Source organism: Hemitrygon akajei, unplaced genomic scaffold (assembly GCF_048418815.1).
Source record: "Hemitrygon akajei unplaced genomic scaffold, sHemAka1.3 Scf000041, whole genome shotgun sequence".
NCBI classification, from domain to species: Eukaryota; Metazoa; Chordata; class Chondrichthyes; order Myliobatiformes; family Dasyatidae; genus Hemitrygon; species Hemitrygon akajei.
Window position 1 is genome coordinate 7,865,759 of NW_027331927.1, and position 16,184 is coordinate 7,881,942.

Genomic DNA, 16,184 nt, shown 5'->3' on the forward strand with positions numbered 1-16,184 from the left:
GGAAAGAGTTGGACTCTTAATAAGGCTGAGGTTTTGAGGTACTTGGAGACTAATAACTTGGAGACTATAAGTTAGCAATGGTTCTGTTAGATTTCACGGTGGAAGTAAGAAGCAGGGTGGACAAAGGAGTCAGTGGATGCCATTTACTTGGATTTTCAGAAGGCATTTGATAAGCTGCCACACATGAGTCTCCTTAACAAGATAAAAATCTATGGCGTCACAGGAAAGATACTGGCACGTGTAGTGGAATGGCTGACAGGCAGCAGGCAGCAAGTGGGAATAAAAAGGGCCTTTTCTGGTTGGCTGCCAGTGACTGGTGGTGTTCCGCAGGGATCAGTATTGGGACCGCTGACTTTCAGATTTCTTGTCAGTGATTTAGATGATGGAATGAATGTATTTGTGGCAAAGTTTGCGGATGATATGAAGATAGGTGGAGGGGTCGGTAGTGCAACTGCAACAGGACTGAGACAAATTGGAAAAATGGGCAAAAAGGTGGCAGATGGAATACAGTGTTGGAAACTGTATGATAATGTATTTTGGTGAAAGGAGCCGACTATTACCTAAATGGGCAGAATGTCCAAGAATCAGAGGTGCAGAGCGACTTCAGAGGGACCTCGGAGCCTCGAGTAAAACTCACAGAAGATTAATTTAAAGGTCAAGTCTCTGGTAAAGGCGGCAAAAAAGAGAATCGAATATAAATGCTGAGACTTTACAAGACTGTATAGTCAGGCTGCACTACAGGAGTATTGTCAACAGCTTTGCGCCCCGTAGCTGTGAAAAGATGAGTGGTCATTAGAGAGAGTCCCGAGGAGATTCAAGAGGATGATTCCAGGAATGAAGGGGTTAACATATGAGGCGTGTTTTGGCAACTTTGGGCCTGTACTCACTGGAATTTTAAGGAATGCAAGGGAATCTCTTTTAAACCTGCAGAATGTTGAAAGGACCAGATAGGGTGGATGTGGAAAGGATGTTTCCTGTGGTAGATGCATCCAGAACTAGGGGCCAGAGCCTCAAAATTGAGGGGCGATCCTTTACAACAGGTAAGGAGGATTCTCTGAGCCAGAGAGTAATGACTGTCTGTAAGGCTCTGCCTCAGACTGCAGTGGAGGCTGAGTCCATGGGTGTAATGAAGGCAGAAGTTCCTGATCGGTCAGGGCATCAAAGGATATGGCAAAAAGGTGTTGAGTGGAATCGGGGATCAGCCATGATGGAATGGCGGAGCAGACTGATGGGCTGAATGGCCTAATTCTGCTCCCATGTCTTATGTTCTCATGGAGGAATAACAATAAATCTCGGCTCCACTTTGGATCGGAGGTGTGAGATTTCCCTTGCTGGAGTTGGATGTTCCAATTGGAATAGTTTGGCTTCAGTTTTGTCAAATCTCTAGATATTCGGCCCTACAGAAAAGGTGTTGTGACAAATGCAGATTGCTTCCTGTCCTCCAGCCACATCAACAAAACCTGTCTCCCAGACTCTGACAGTCTCTAAACAGGCCTCTAAAGAGATGTATTCAGAGTGAAATAATAACAAAAACCTGTCTCCCAGACTCTGACAGTCTCTAAACAGGCCTCTACAGACAGGTATTCAGACTCTCAGTGTGAAATACAGACTTTGAGATTTCCAGTCCATCACTTACCTTTCAGATGCGCGGGCACTTCAGATAAACCCCGCTCGGTGTCCATGTAGGCGAACTGACCGTCACCTGTTCAAACAGATTAACCTGCATGAAGTCTGTTCTGTGTAATACTATAAATTCATCAGCATTTACATCTGTAACACACAGTGTATTGTTCACCCTACCACGTTCCCGTATTTCATTCAATATTCTGTTCAGCTTCGGTAAGTGGTGATGTAGTTTCACAAAGGATTCCCACATCACCCTCCGGGCCCCGGAGCCCCTCTCCATCACCAGATCCAGGAGGAGTTTGGAAGCGCCCGCTCGGTTTCCCTTCTCCGCGAGCTCAGTCACGGTCTGTAATGAACAATGGGGAATATATTGAGGAGCGGAGGGATGGGTTCAAATCTACCCTGAACATGGACTGACCCAGCACATTCTGCTCGTCACAGATCACTGACAGCAATTGTTCATAGCAGGAAAAAGAATTTAAAAGAAGTTAGCGTGACCAGTGATGACTTTCTGAACGCCACAGATTGCGGGGTACTTATCCACTTGGCAAGGTTTAAACAGAGCAGACATAGTGTGAGTGAGCCAGAGATAGAGTAGGTTATTGAGGCTTTGTGTCAGAGAGTGTTCAGTGAGGGGAGGCGGAGGCTTGGGTAGATCTTGGGTAATATTTCCCTTCTCTTTCTCACTGTTAGAACAGTGGGAAAGCCAGGCAGGATAGTGGAATGCTGTTCCTACAGGATGCGGCAAGACAGGGAGACGTTCAGTGTCCCCGATAACTACACCTTCAGGAATTTCATCCAGCTGCAGCTTAATACAGACTGTGCTGAGGAATTGGAGCTGGAGCTGGGTGAACTCAGGATCATTCCGGAGGCTGAGAGATTGACTGACAGGCTATACAGGGAGGGAGCTATACACAAGGGGCAGGACACAGGGAACTGGGTGACTGTCAGGAGAGGGACAGGAACAGGCAGCCACTGCAGGAAACTCCTCTGTAACAGGTATATGGCTTTCTGTTTCGGGGTATGGCCTAGCAGAGGAAAGCCATGGCAATTATGCCTCTGGCTCTGAGTTTGGCTTTGTGACTCAGAAGGGATGAGAAGTGCTGAGCTGCACTGATGGGGAATTCAATGGTTAGGAGAACAGACTGGAGATTCTATTTACAAGAACAGGAATTTTGGATGGTGTCTTGCCAACGTCATTTATATCTCGTATCGACTCTGAAACTTTCTTAAGGGCAGGATGAGCTGTCAGAGGTCATCGTCCATGCTAGTACCAATGACAAGAGTAGGAAGTGTGATGAGATCCTGCAAAGTGATACAGATCCAAAATTTCTTGAAAGTGTTGTCGAAGGTAGATGGCGTTGTAAAGCTTTTCAGACATGGGCCTTCATAAATCAAAATATTGAATACAGAAGTTGGGATATTATGTCGAAATTGATGTGGCAGAGACTAATTTGAAGCAATGTGTGCACCTACCTCTCAGAAGGATATCAATAAGATTGAATGAGTGCAGAAAAAAATACAGATTGTTGCCAGGACTTGAGGACCTGAGATATAGAGAAAGTGTGAATAGGCCAGGATGTTATTTCTATAGAGTGTAGGAGGACCAATAGAGATGTGACAGAGGTATACAAGTTTATGTAAGGCATAGATAGAGTAAGTGTGAAAAGGCTTTACTACTGAGGTTGGGTGGGACTGGAATTAGAGATCATGGGGTAACGATGACAGGTGAAAGGCAATATGAGGGTGAACTTGTTCACTCAGAGGTTGCTGAGAGTGCAACGTGCTGCCATCAGAATTAGTCGATGTACATTAGATTTGAACATTCAAGATCAATTTGGACAAGTTCATTCAATGGGAGAGGTATGGACGTCTCCAGTCCGGGTGCAGATCAATGGGACTAAGCAGATAATAGGCCGGTGTGGACTAGATGGGCAGAAGAGTTTGTTGCTGTACTGTAGGGTTTGATGACTATGGGTAGATCAAGCTATGACAGGGTTACTGTTGATTTTCCCTGGAGTAATCCCTGGTAAACCACAACAGGTTCACACTTCACTGCCAGGCTTCATGTGGGGTCCAGTGTCAGCCGACACCTGGAAACTGGCAGTGAGGAGCAGACAGCAAATTCAGGACTATTGTGCATGTGTGACAGACCAAAACCAGCTGGTGGGAATGTTGAGTAAGAAATTTGGACTGAAATTGTCAGCTGCCTCATGTGGAACGTAGTGTTCGGTATAGTGTGTGGCTCTTCATTAAAATTCAATCTGGGTGGAGTTAGGTGAATGCACTCCCGGAGCACAAGGACCATTGGAAAGCAGTTTCTTTCTAATTCTGTGTTAGCTGTAGATTCTTGGAATATTTTCAGTTATACAAATGTTGCATTTCCCAGTGTTAACAGTATATGCTGTGGTAATTACAAACTCCAAGTGGAACAGTCACAAAGAACAGAAGGTAACAGAACCATGAGGCATGCTGGGATATTGATCAATTGCAAGAGGGCCAGCAATTGAAAAGAGAGACAATATTCAGTACTGCCTGTTCAACTGACGGTGGGGTTGAAGGTAGACTCGAGAAATGAGCTGAGAAATACGTCACTATATATTTGATTTGTGGGAATCCCATGGGTCATGAGAAGAACACAGACTGGTGAATAGCCATTAAGGTCGAGCATTGGGAACATGATGTGTTATCAAACGGAGTGGTGTAAAGAGGTTCCCTGTCCACTTGCAATGTCGGTCAAGTGTCATATCACTAAATTCACCTCTCAGTCATTGTCTGTATCCTAACCTGTCTAAAAATGAACGTGGTCAGAAAACTGGAGAGAGGCTGGTATTAGTGAATATAGCTTCAGGGTTTCCTCAGGTGAAATCTCTTTTCTTGATGTTGACCACAAACATTACAGGATTTTCACAGCCCAGAGGTGTCGTTACACCGGTTCTGTCGGTCTGTGATTGATTCAGTAGAATCTACACTCTGTCTATGTTCCTTCCACTTACGTGATACTCTTGCCCAGTGAAGTGATCCTCGCCCATTAACATGAAGCTGACTCCCTCCACACCCTCCTCAATCGCCTGTTCCAGTCGCTCCATGTAGAATCTCGTCAACTGGAACAGGTGGTGATCGTCACAATTTGTCAGGAAGGCGGAGATTGCGGAGTTCAGATCTATATTTGGTCATAGAACATAAAATAGTAGAGTGTACTCTGCGTCTGCGGACAGGATGCCAATTTAAACCAATCCCATCTTCAGGAACCTGGTGAATATCCCTCCATTCCCGGCTGACTCATGAGTTCAAACGCCTCTCAGACGCTGCTGAGTATCTGTTTCCAGTCCCTCCCTCGGCAGCACATTCCAGACACCAATCACTCTCTGTGGAAAACATGCATCCTAAATCCCCTTTAAAAACTTTACCCTCTGACCCTAAACCTATTCCCTCTGGTATTTGTGTTGAAACTCGTCTGCACTCTCTCCTGACCCCCCACATCATTCTCGTGATGTGGTTACCAGATCTGTGCACAATACTAAAATTGTCTCTTAAGCACCGTTCATCCAGTTACAGCACAACTTAAAAAAAATACATACTCACACCTCAACTCGCCGTTAGCACACTACCAATTGTGTTGCCACTTTCAGAGAGCTATGCACATCCATCGCAAGACCCATTTGTACATCAGTCTTATTAACGGTCCCAGCATTCATTGTGCACAGAAATTCTATCTGTTCCCTGGACTGTTACATTGCCTGCTGTTTTATTCCTCTGAGTTTCACCCACACCCACCTTATTCAGAAGCTGCTTCTCTTTTCACTCAGGTGAAGATTTGCCTGGTGAGCGGAGTGATTCGACCATTCCCGTTGTTAGGTCCCTGCACTGGAGCTGGTGAATTGTTCCAGTGCTCAAATTCACTTTACCAGTTGGAACAATGACCCCGTTTGATGGTACTTTCTCTCTGCCCCGTTATCACCCATGTTTGTCCCTCTGAACTATTGATAATTTGACTACACGTGCACCATAAGGACAGAGTTTTAATGAGAAAGAGCTCAGTGAACATACCTGTGTCCATTCTGAGTCTGACTGAGGTTGGTTGATTGTCGTCTTCTTGTCTGCCGTCTGGGTGGCAGAAAGCACCACCTGCTGGCAATGACCTGAATTACACAAATAAAGGAGTGAGTCAGTTACTCTGCCCTTCATAATTTAAACCTTGTTTGTAAGGTCACTGCTCACTCTCCTACATTCCAGGGAGCAAATGGAGATTGGAACAAAGACCTCCAACTGAACACAAAGTTCAAGAAGATAGCAAGGAAATATAAGGAAACTTTCTTAAAGGAGCGATGCACTGAAGCTGAAGAAGCCAACAGAATTGGAAAAAGAAATACAAGAGATCTTTTGCTGAATCTTAGGGAAATCAAAGGAACATTTCATGTAAAATGAGCATAGGAAAAGACAAAGAAGGGAAGGACCTTACAGAAGCAAAGGACATCAAAGGGAGTTGCCAGGAACACACAGAGGAATTGCAGAAAGATCCAACAGCGAAGACACCTGCAATGACTCCCTCATCGATACAGAGCCAGACATTCTGGAAAGTGAAGCCAATAATAAGGCTGCAGGATGTGACAGGAGTCCAGTTGAATTGTTTAAAACTCTAAAAGGTGATGCTGTCAACGTGTTGCATGCAATTTTCCAGCAGATCTGGGAAAAAAATAGAAACAACAATGACCTTTAAACTGGATTAAGATCCGTTTTTATCCCCATACCCAAGAAGGGAAATGTAAAGGATTGTTCAAATTACCGAACATTTTCACAAGCTAGAAAGGTAATTCTAAAGATCGTGCAAGCAATACTCCAGCAATATATGGAACCCGAACTGCCAGATGTACAAGCTAGTTTTAGAAGAGGCAGAGGCACCAGTGAGCAAATTGCTAACCCATGCTGGATAATGGAGAAATCGAGAGACTTCCAGAAAAGTATTTATCTGTGTTTTATTGACTACTCTAAAGCCTTCAACAGTGTGGACCATAATAAACTACAACAAATCCTTAAGGAAATGGGGATACCTGGACATCTGCTGTGCCTTATGAGAAACTCAGATGAATTGGCCACATCAAAAGAAGACAGTATTCCATGTTGGGTAAAACAGAAGGTTAAGGAAGGAGAGGACAACAGAGGTGACAATTGCTAGATAATACTACTCAGTCAATGAGCCTGACCTTGTGGAATCTTGGATAGGCAGGTTCCAACAAGGCAGCTTGGTGTGCAGTAACGCTGTTTTATTTCACTGTATTCATCGGCTTTCATGTATGGTTGACTGACTATTGAGTTTGAACATAAATTGGACAATGATTGTATCATAAACAAAATGCAATAAGAAATATAAATGTTTTCAGTCAATAACAGACTTGTAAGTGTTGCATTTTGTCCCTCAGATAAATCGCTAATGCAGACAGGGAGCAACCATGCTCCAAGCCTCCGCCCCCACAACACCCAGTGGGACAGCCTGCTGGCCCAAGGTGGGTCTGTTTACTCCGTTGTTTAAACCCAGACACCTCAAACAAAAGGCAGCCACTGGGTCCCTCCAGCCCACCGTGTCAGATAGTAAGATCGTGACTTGTTCTCAAAATCTCTCAACACCGCACTTGCTACAAATATACTGAAGCCTTCTTCATCCTCGCCACTTCAGAGGAGATAAACCCCCTGTACTCCCACTGTCACCATTGCAGCTCCGCCAACTCCTTGGAGAGGAAGAGCAGCATTAAAAAAACGAACTTGTTGGATCTTTCCCGGGAGTCAGGTTAGGAAACACGTGGTGGGGTCTAGGGAGGAAACTCCTTAATGACGAAACCCATATTCCCGTTGGTTGGTATGCTAAATTGGCATTTGCTGTCACCAGTGAGGGATAAGTAAATCTCACATCACTTCACGCGAGATACCGGGCACGCACAGCATGCTTAAATCGTCTAAATGTCAGCCCGGGTGCGCAAGCGTGACGGCGCTCCGCGAGACGCATGAGCAGTTGGCTGGTGCGCGCGGTAGATGGGGAGACTGTCGAGTCAGTAACAGGGAACAGGGAGCGCGTCCCTCGGTCCCGTACCGCGCTGACCAGCTCACCGAATGAGTCATGGTCGATCCGCAACCCGCTGCGGTACAACATTAATACACCAATCCCCATGTATATACTTAATCAATGTAATGTTTCTTGTCAGTTCCACAATATAATTAATTTGCTGATGTTATATTGTGTTACACTAATTAAGCTGTCAGAACTTTTCCAATCAACACACAAAATGCATAAGTGGACCACTCGGCCCTCCAAAATTGCTGCTGATCTGATTTAAACTTTCGTTACACATTGCCCCATGTTCATCTCAATAACACTTCAAACCCACTCTTTATGAAGAAACTGGGCTTCGAATGGAAACAAAGGCTTTACTTTCACTGGTCAGTGAGTAGAACGAGTTCCCAACTCCCCCGATTAACTCCAGCAAAAAAAAAAATGGGAGGGTGAGAGAGGGAGTGGAGAGGGGAAACTGTTGCTACTTTTCACTGGACGATGCCCTTTCCTCAGTCAATCCTTCCACAGTCTTTCTGAACATTGCATCTACCTTAATATCATCTCCTTCATCATCTGACCCAACACGCTGTTTCCCATCCAAAAATGACTGAGTTTCAACCGGTTCCGGCAGCTCCAGCAGTCCTGGCTGCAAGGGCATTCGTTCTTGTCGAGTACAGGTATGACCCGTGACTTTGGTACCGGGTCAAATGGGAACATTGCAAAACCTAGTTCTGTTTAATCACAGGTTCATAGGTTCTGACAATTTATTGGAAGAAGACTACTTGATGTCGCCAGGCTATGTAAATGTAAATTATTGGTTGGCATTTGCTAGTTAGGACTGAATGAAATGTGGTGCTGGGACATTTGGCTTCAAGAGGGTTTGCTCTTAGCAGAGGCTTGCTCGACGATATACTTGAGGGCAAGTATATCATTGCAGCTTGCAATAGACAGAGGAGTTAATGACATGTTGCTGTAGTTCATGGTGATTCCACATTTCTGCAATCACTACAGCAGGAGGCGCTGCGGGTCTCATAAAGGGAGAAAATTCTCAACGCATTTTGAGATGATTGCCACCTAACACAGCCAAGCAAGGAAACAGCAGAACCGATAAGAGTTTGAAATGAGCAAGCAATGTGAGGGAATGTGTCTGGCTTCACACAGCTGATGCTGACAGCAATGAGCAAATCTGGAGTGATTGCAACTGACATAACTGGCACTTCTACATTTATTCAGTCCCACTCCAGCTATTTCCTGCCTTCCTTGGTACAGAAATGTAATGTCCAAAGGACCAGTGTTAGAGTAAATGAAACTCACCAAACTTTCTCCTGACTGAATCAATGGAAACTCTGAGTCAGATGGGTTCTCTGCAGCTGATGCTCTCAGCACTCGGGCTGGTTCACTTGTTGATGTTCCCTCGTCTTCAGTCGTGGTTTGCTTCCAGTTGTAGGCTTTTCTTCCAGTAAATCTCTCACTGCAGATCTAACTTTAACCAGAGAGACGATGAAGCACGTTAACAAGACAAAGGAGAACCAAGCATTAAACTGAAATTTAAATCTTGAACTCATAAATAATGATCCGAGTGAAGAAATCTGGAACTGTCCCCCACACTTTACAAAACCTAACAAGGGATACAAAGGAACACACACAAAATGCGGGTGGAACTCATCAGGCCACGCAGCATCTGTACGTCAACTCGACTCTCTTCCATAGATGCTGCCTGGCCTGCTGAGTTCCTCCAGCATTTTGTGTGTGTTGCTTCGCAGCTTCTGACGATTTTCTCTTGTTTGTGATGGGATACACATACCGGGGCTCAGTCATGGTATAAGATACAAGTCATAATACATAGGAGTAGAATTCGGTGATTCGGTCATTCTAGTCTGCTCAATAATCAATCATGGAGGATTATTTTTCCAACACCGTATTCTTGCTTCCCTGCTATAACACTCAACCTATACCCAACGATAGCCTCCACCACCCTCTGTGGCATCGAATTCCACATATCAACCGACATTTGGCTAAAGTAATTTCTCTCAGCTCAGTTTTAAAGTGAAGCTTCTTCATTCTGAGGCTGCACTCAGATCCCAGACACTCCGTCTAATCAAGACATCCTCTCCATTCCCACTCTATCCAGGCTTGTTGTTATTTAGTTGGTGTAAATAATCACTCCCACCCCCACCCCCCCCCCCCCCCCCACAACAACCATCCCTCTGAACTCTACTGAACTCAGGCCGAGGGCTATCACATGCTCCACATGCATAAAGCTCATCATTCCTCAGCTTATTTTGTGAACCTTGTTATCAACAATTGTACTGAACACATGTCCAGGATTAAAAGGACAACTGGTACCAGGATAATTCACAGGGAAAAGCTCCGATTTCTTTACTGTTCTACAATCACAAAACGAGCACAGCTGCACTGCTCCATTCGCAGGAAATTTAACATGTTCCAGAGTGAATGTAATAAAGAGAAACTGGAATCACTGGAAATGCTCAGCAGGTAAGGAACTGCCGTGAGGAGAGGACCAAGTTAACAATTCAGTTTCCTAACCTTTCGTCAGAATGGATGCAAATATTACCCAGTTTTTACTGGAAATCCTGTGTTGTTTACCTTGGAGCGGCAGAGACTGAGGAGAAATCTGTTAGAGGTTTGTAAGATTATGAAAGACATTAACAATTAACAGAGTAGTCAGGGAGTATCTCTTCGCTGGTTAGAAATGTCCAATACCAGAGGACATGCATTGAAGGTGTGAGGGAGTAGATGCAAAGGGAATGTGAGGGTAAGTTGTTTTACTCAGGGAGGGAGTGATGAATGCCTGGAATGAGCTGCCTGTTATGGTGGTGGAAGACAATACATCGGAGTCTTTGAAGACACGTTTAGATAGGCACATGGGTGTGAAGAGGATATGGATATTGTGTAAGTCGGACGGATTAGTTATTTTTTGGGGGGAGGCTTGATTTATTTTTTAGCTGGTTTGGCACACCATTGTGGCCGAAGGGCCTGTTTCTGTGATGCACTGTTCCATGTTCTGTTCTATCTCCAGCATCTTGAGTTTCTCTTTGAATCCCACTGGCAGATAGACAGGTGAGAGTGAGGGGGAATTTCCAAATGTGAATTGAATTCTGAAACCCCGGTCTATTTCTACTGGTGCAATCACAAAACAACATGTTTAATCAAAGGCTCACACTATGAGGGACAGAATTGGAAATTCAATTCCCTGCTTTTCTTCCAAAGGAACTATAGAATCAAATTTCTGAGCACAGAACAGAAATACTAACTGATCATTTCATAAACCCTGGAAACTTGATCCCCGAATTAATTTTATTTGGTTAAAAAATTAGTGGCATCTATTCTGGGACCCAACCTCACTGGGTCACAGCCCACACCGAGAGTTTAGCACATCTTTCCCATTTTCCACATTGGGTGGCATCAACACAGATTCAACCTGATAGTTTTCAACCAAATTTCCCAGTTCCATACAACTGCGCTTCCCAAGAGACTTAACCCATTCCAAAGCAATGTACTAAAAAGCTGAAAACAAAATGAACATTCAACAGATAAAGATGTGGAAAGATGATTTTTCAGGTCCAACACCCTGTATCGAAATGGCTTTGAACATTTTTTGATTTGATTTCAGGTCTCCAGCATCTTGAGTGTTATTTTTAATAAACAGCTGCTCACAGACAGGCGACAGTGAGTGTTAATTTCCAAACACGGTGAGGATACTGAACCCGAGGTAGATAACCAACGATGCAAACACTGAACAGCTCACTCCAGGTACTCACTGCCTCTGTGTATTGAGATTAACTCGCAGGTCTATTCAATCTGTCTGCTCTATTGTATCTGTGCCCTTCGGTTCGGACTCGCTAACCCTGAGAAACGAACAGTGGTGTATGTGGCTGGGCATCAAGGGTTTATAGACTACGTATGGCTTGACTGTACCAGTGATGCCCCCCTCCCTGGCACTTCAAACACAAGCCAGCCAGGAAAGCTACTTTCCTCAGAGCTGAGCATCCAATAACGGTAACAGCAAAGGTAATGAGGACTCTGGCCAGAAAGCATCCAGGCTGAGCTCACAGAAAGAGTGTACATATGCACACTGATGTCTTCACAGCTATCATCAACACTTCACTCATCCAGGCTGCTGTTCCCACGTGCTTTAAATCAACCACCATTATCCCTGTAACAAGGAACCCTACATATTCGGAACAAAGTGACCTACTGCCCAGTGAAGATGTCTCCAATCAGCATTAAGTGCTTTGATCGGCTGATAGTGGCACAAATCAAAAACTCCAATCCTTGTTCACTGGTCACTCACCAGTATGCTTACCGACTGAATCGCGAAGTGGCAGATGGCATTGCATCTCTCATTCTCCTTGGCCTGATAGGCCTTAAAAAAAGACAATTAGGTCAAAGTGTTGGTTCTGGATTTCATTTCGGCATTCAACACTTTTGTCCCACAAACCTTGGTGAACAAATTCCCACGCCTCCGTCTAAAGACGCCACTGTGCAACTGGGTTGTGTACTCCCTAACCAACAGACGACAGACAATCAGAGTGCAAAACTGGTCCTCCCTTCCCATCATCGTCAACTCTGTGACCCTCAGCCTTGTGCTCAGACCATTGCTGTCCACTCTGCTCACACGATTGCAAATCCAGACTCCCGAACAAGACCGACCTGCCATCAAGCACATATTCACAGAAAGATGGTGGAAAAGTACCATAATATCATTAAAGGTCCCACACACCCTGGTCAGGGACTGTTTGTCCCACTCACATCAGTCCATCAGGGAAGAGGCTACATAACATCCACGCCAGTAGAATCATCCTCGAAACAGTTATTTTTCCCTTTTTGAATAGTGAAGAAAACTATTGAGGCCTGGTCGACCTCATTAAATTGGTTTACAACCAGTCTGTAGTCAGAACATTTCTTGTAAACATAGCAGGAGTAAATTGGCCACTACCCCACCGAGCCTTCTTGACCCAAGCAGCGAACTCATGGCTTTCGTTCCGCAATGCCGCCTGCTGCTTTCTGTAACTGGTCACACTCCACCCCCCGCCCCCCCCCCCCCCCCCAACTGTTTGCTGTGTATCGAGCCTTTGAGCAGAATCAGAGTCTTTGCTTCTACAGGACTTTCAGGAGATCAGCTCGAAACACCCACAATAAACATACTCTCAAAGAGAGAACAACGAACATTTATCGGAAACGGAAAGTTCTGATAAAAGGGAACTCATGTTGCCTGAACAGCTCTTCGCACGCTTGCTTTGCAATTGTAACACCTGGTTAGAGAACTGTTCCAAATCTCAACCATCTCTTGCAGACTCTCTGGTGTTCACTCCTTTCGTAGCATCATTTCCCTGCTGACACTGATTTACAATCACACCCACTTTGCATCAAATTTATATCAAAATTGAAAACGCTCGGAACCCTCACTTAATGTCGACGTCGCATCTTTGCTTTTGAGCTGCTGTTCCTTCACAGCATTCGTGCGATCTGTAATAATGAGCACCCAGACCCGGGCATCTTACAGCCGTATCTCCCTAATCGCAAACAGGCCCAACTCAAATATGATGATTTAGAAATAGTAAAAAAAATTCCATCGAGGCCTCCATATCGATACTCAGAAGATCTCGGATACCGTTTTGCAAAACATACAGCTGACACTAAGAAGAACAAAATAAAAAGTAGGGTTTTGATTTTGAGAAACACGGAGAGGACGCTGACTGGGAAGTTCAGAAAATGTGAATGGAGGGAGGGCGGGGAGAACAGAGTCAGATCATGATAATTCTCGAGGCGAAAGGGGTGCAGTAGTAGGGTATATAAACGTGAATTCTGTAAACACACTGAAAGGCAGAGGGTGGGGTCTGAGTGCAACTGTGAGCGAATAATCAAAAATATTATTCATGAATTATCAGACTGGAACAACGTGACACTTCCTGTTCCGGGGGGAAAAGGAAGAGGTAATTCACCGAATGAAAAATAATTAGTATAATTTAGAAAAAAATACCAGGTCATTCGGCAGATTCCCACATCGGAGGTTGGTCAAGAAGCTTCAGTGGCTTAACGTTAAGGAAGCGTTGGTAACATAGCTTCGGCATCGGCTTCCTGGGAGAAGCCAGTAAGCGGTAGAAAATGTTTTGGTCCTCTGACTGGAGACCAGTGACTAGTGGGGTTCCTCGGGGATTGGTGCTGTGTCCATTGTTGCTTATAAGCTCTGTTAGCACTCTGGTTGATTTAATTACTGCAATGTTTGTTTTTGGTTCAGAGACAGGTAATTTGCATGAGAGATAGTCCGTATTTTTTAAATTGTTTTACAATAACTCTGGAGTCAGACCTTTACTGTAAATATACCACGCAGAAATCGGCCACTCATCCCATCCAGCCTTCTACCCCGTGCAATAAAATCATGGTTTTCGCTCCGCAATCCCGCCTGCTGCCTGCCTCTTTCTGTAACCCGGTCACACCACCTTTTCCCACCACCCGCTGTTTACTGTCTGCCGTGGCCTTGAAAGGAATCAAAATCTTTGCTGCTACAGGATGTCAGCGTGATCATTTCGAAACACCCACAACAAACACAGTCTCAAACATCTGAAATGACAAGTATTGGAAATGGAAATCGTGTTGACCGAACAGGTTTTTCAAACGCTAACATTGAAAACGTAAACCCTGATTAGAGATCTGTTTTTAATCTTGACATAAACTGTGGAAAATCTCAACGACGCTGACAGGAAATTTCAGGATCACAAATACAATCGCCGACAGAAGGGGGTTAAAATGGAACGAATGAGCTATTGATCACTAATCCAAAACACAGAATGATTTGAAATGAAGATCGAAATAAATATCGGAAGCTGAATTATTCTCACCTTAATTCACCAAGAATGTTCAGTCTCCGTGTGGATATATTTTCAGGTCGCTTTCTTCCCCCTTCATACAGACAATCAGGCGAGGATCATTTCGTACATATGGGGAGGGGCCGGGTTGCTGTTCTGTGAGACTCACAGCGCGGTTTTCTGTGTCAAGCTGCTGCCTGTCCGCAGGACGGATTCCGACACGCAGACATTCCTCAGAGCGGGAGCGGCTTCTCTGCTGAAAACAAACAAACCAGTTGGACATTCCGCCCTCACATACAACTGTGAACAAAGCTAATTTATAACAATATTTAAATATTTCTGTTGCAGAAGAAAAAACGATAACAGCAGGATGATATAGAAAAAAAGAGTTCCCCAGTGTCTGCAGTCTGAAGGTTAATTGTTACAATTGCCATTCCGTTCCGCTGAATTCAAATCCAAAACACTGTCGATTCGGTTCGACAAAACACTGTCATTCAACCGTGAAGAAAGTTTAACCCTTTCTGCTACAGGGAGAGCGATAGAACCAATGATACGATGTAAAATACATCAGCTAGGGTCTCTAAGGTCGACTGTACTCGTTTCCATAGACGTTGCCTGGCCTGTAGAGTTCCTCCAGCATTTTGTGTGTGTTGCTCGGATTTCCAGCACTTGCTGATTTTCTCTTGTTTGAGAGAGATCGGTGACGGGTCACTGCCCGTAGGATATTTCATATGTTACTATCAGAGTGAAAGATGCTTTCTGCCCGCACTCAGTCGGGGCTGGTGTTGTTATTCTGTGAGACTCACAGCGCGATTTTCTGTGTCAAGCTGCTGCCTGTCCGCAGGGCGGATTCTCTGCTGAAACCACACAGACCAGTTCGACTCTCCACTTAAACTGCACCAAGTTGCCTTAATATTGTATTTAATTCTGTTACAGAAAATAAAGCAACAAACACCAGATGGTAGAGAAAAAAAAGAAGACCCACAGAGTCTACAATCTGAATGACTACTTTTTGCAATTGCTACCAGAGTTTGTGAGATTACAGCATTTAATTTTACCCTAAACTCCCATCATTTGCAGTTTTAATATTATATTTTGCGCTTTAATTAAATAAATTGCTCTGTGGCATTCTCCACTGCGACGTCCCGGACAGTAAAACAGTCAATTCTCCCGGTCGCTCTATTATTCTGAGTGGTGACTTTTTATTTTGTGTGTGTGTGTGTGTGTGTCTCTGTGTGTGACTGTGACAGAGAGAGAGAAATTGGAGAAGGGACCCGGCCCTGCCACGGGGGACATTTTAAATATCATTATCCGTGCGCAAGGCTCATCTGCACTGACTCAGTAGAAACTGCCCTACAAAATCTTGTATGACTGAAGGGAACGACGTCGTTTCTTGTAACGCATTTGGCCAATAATTAATTCGTTATCTTGAACGTGTCAGAGCTCCATTGTCCCCTTGTATTCCCTTCCAATCCCGACAGAAACCGAGCCCCGTTGTAAGCAAGAGCTCACTGATTTGCAGAATCGGAGACAACATTTACCTCTGATGTTGAAACCGGACAGTGCTGTCCAGGATGACAAATGTGCCGACCATACACGGAGAATTCAGTCTGTGCTGCTGCTCCCGACCCTCTTCGGTTTTAGGGTGTCAGTCGCTGATTACAGATAGACAGATCCGGATG

The 16,184-nt window shown here is 44.6% G+C and overlaps 1 protein-coding gene across 1 annotated transcript in view; it reads right to left on the bottom strand.

Moving 5' to 3' along the window:
- Positions 1-14,784, bottom strand: part of LOC140720366 (uncharacterized) — a 151,027-nt gene extending 136,243 nt beyond the window's left edge. Inside the window, exons 1-2 of the mRNA XM_073035239.1 lie at positions 14,536-14,784; positions 8,987-9,155 (exon numbers count right to left, since the gene is read on the bottom strand). The gene's annotated coding sequence lies outside the window, so the exon portion shown is untranslated. The remainder of the gene's footprint in view (positions 1-8,986; positions 9,156-14,535) is intronic.
- Between the last annotated feature and the right edge of the window lie 1,400 nt (positions 14,785-16,184).